The following is a 3,064-nucleotide window of genomic DNA, read 5'->3' as shown; positions in this document are numbered from 1 at the left end:
TTCGCCTCTTCGTGAAGTCGAACAATGATGGTACTCCACATGTTCGGTACTACAGTGTATGCCTCTGGCAATCTGACACCGAATGAACGGATGCATGTCCACTGCCTGGGCGAGTGTACGCTGCATTAGTCAAAAGGCATAAGCAAGCTTCACCTTGTCCTGCAAGCTTCTCCTTGTCCTGCAAGCTTCTCCTTGTTCTGCGAGTTGACGGGACACACCAACAAGTAGTGCTAGTCCATACTCCCTCATTTCCATTTAATTTGGCTTAATCTTTATTGCGGGTAAATGAGAGAGCTTTATTAATATATAAGCATTCTTAGGATGATCAGCCAAGACACTGGTCACTAGGAAGCGAGGTACCCCACAAAAAAAGAAGCAGGAAGTGTGGTGTTTCATCAAACCAACTCTCAGCCACATTCAAAGTGCAGCAAGCACGGTTCGCACAAAGATGTGCCGAAAGGTTTGCTGACCTGTTTACATGCTGAATAACAAAAAAATAGGAAATATTAACGAGCGCTCCTATTTGTAACAGGATATGAGCCAGAATTAAGCGAGAATTGTGGTGAGTGTTCCATGCAGTCAACTTCCATTATCACATGCGAGAACCCTCGAAGAGAACCAAATGTGTTGAAGATTGCCTTATCACATTTTAAAAATATAATAAGATTGCAGACGCTCCTCCATCCGGTTCCTAGTACTACCTCTATAGACTATAGTAGTAGTACTAGTACTAGTAAAATTTGCGCTTGGTTGTTCACCTCTTCGGGAAGTGAAACAATAATAGTACTACTAGTACTAGTATAGTGTATGCTTCTGGCAATCTGACACCGAATTAACTGTTGCACGTCCACCGCCTGAGCGAAGGACAGCTTGCATTAGTCAAAAGTTTCTCCTTGTCCTGCGAGCCACCGTGCGCAAGCTTCTCCCGTCCTACAAGCTTCTCCTCGTTCGGCAAGTTGACGGGACACAGCAAAGTAATGCTAGTCCATACTGCCTCCTCTCCGGTTAATATGGATTAATTTCAAACAAGATAAATACACTGTCTGTCACTGTATATTTGTAAAAATACGGTTAGTGGACTTCATAATACGCTCATTGCGCTCAATATATACATTTTCCGGTGTTTATACGGTCACTAGCTCACCCTGGCTGAGTATGTGTGTGCATGCACGTGTAGGTTGAGCACTTGAGCATGACTGTCTGTGTTCCGTCGTGTGCTCGGACATGCATTCATTAGGGCGTCGCGCGTGTTTTTGCGTCCATGTGTACGTGTGATTGTTGCATACACGTCGGGGGAGTACGTGTAGGGCCACTAAAGGAGCAGTCAAATCACACGGTAAGTTAGGCGGAAGAAGCAACCATCATTTCACTCTTCAATGACACGTACACAATATAAAATGGTTGATATGGAGAGATAAACAAAACCACTATATATACACTAGCAGGAGCCTAAGCTACACGCCTGCTTTCTTGGGTTGCTCTCTTCACAAGCATAGAGCGATGGTGGCCACACCGCGGGTCACATATCTGGCCTGATACCGCAGCTGGGGGAAGGGAACAATGTTGTGCGTAGACGCGTCGACATCGGCGAGGGAGAAAATCCACAGTCGGTGTGTCCCAATCGAGGGTCACCACGGTATGGGCCGATGTCGCGTCCCAACCGCCCTTCTAGCTACAACCCGATGACCCAGGTAGTCCATCTTCCTTTTGGAGCCGGCTTGCTCCACTGCCGCAGCTCCACACGTAGCTCCATCTCCATGTCACTTTGTTGGTCGAAAAGGAATGAAAATGGAGTGGAAAGTTTCCGTTTTTCTAGAGAAAAAATGGAAACGGAGAGAAACCAATGTTCTCTTTCGTTGGATCGCGCCATCGAGAAAAACCAATGTTTAAATCACGTCTGTCGCGTTTGTGTCTCACCCTCCTCCAGGGCTCAACCCCACACGGTCGCTCGGCATGCCACTCACCACAAACCGAGTAGACGATAACTTTCCCGCCTGCTTGTCGATGGATCGCGCCATGGAGTACTAGTACTACTGGAAGAGATTGACGAGTTGGGGAGGACAGCTAGCTGTAGCACGGACTCCCAATAACTTTTTACATGCATGTTGTGGCCGGCTATTGCGACCTTTGAACCGGAGCAGTCGCGTGCACCAGGAAGCGGCACGGGCAACACTCTCTTGGCTGGCGCGCCGCTTCAATGCCGGCGCCAGTGAGAGGTCAGGTCCGCTCTGCCCGGGCATGAATGCGGCATTGACCGTTTCGGGCGGGAAGCACGTGCGGGTGATGAAGAGGGTTCGGATTGGTCAGGAGCAGCCGTGGCAGCGGTCAGGACACCCGCAAACAATAGATGATGTACATTAATATTGCCGCGTATATAATTAACAATATAAATAATGTGCCAGTTGGACAAATATGATTGGAGATGGAGATGGAAATGGAATTTTACATAAACACGGATATGCATGTCTATGTCTATGTGTGTGTGCGCGACGACTCTCGCGACCTGGAAGCGGGGGCGTGTTTTTGATCGAGTTTTCTTTCTTGGTACGTTAAAAAATTGTCTGCCAGTTTTTGTTTCTTTTTTCTGGGAACGCGCGTATTCTATTTAAAACCACTGCTATGGAGAGATTATTTTACTCCATTATAGCGTCTTGTTTGATAGAATTTCTCGCGTCTCGCTCTCTCACCCTCTCCATATCAAAACAAGATGACAATGTCCACACTATCTATCTCCTCACCGGTGGTCATAGATCCAGCCGAATCCCGTTCGCTGCGGGAAGTGAGGAGGTGTAGCGTTGACGTTGTCGTCGTCGGTGATGGAGGAAGTCGATGTGCACCATCCTCTCGGAGCCGGCGCTGGCGCAGACGAAGGTCCTCCGCGCCCTTGTTCACTGCCGTCGTGTGGGCAGATGATGCCCGCCCGCCTAATCGACATCTCGCCCACCTGAGGTATAACTTCTTGTACTGGTCCAGCTCCCTAGGTCGCTGCATGCGGGTTTTCTTCTATGAGACTACTCCCCAGCTCCCCATGTATAGTAGCCAGGGTTCGTCGACAGGTCCAACA

This window comes from Triticum dicoccoides, chromosome 7A (assembly GCF_002162155.2).
Source record: "Triticum dicoccoides isolate Atlit2015 ecotype Zavitan chromosome 7A, WEW_v2.0, whole genome shotgun sequence".
NCBI lineage: Eukaryota > Viridiplantae > Streptophyta > Magnoliopsida > Poales > Poaceae > Triticum > Triticum dicoccoides.
This window is presented reverse-complemented; position numbering follows the sequence as displayed.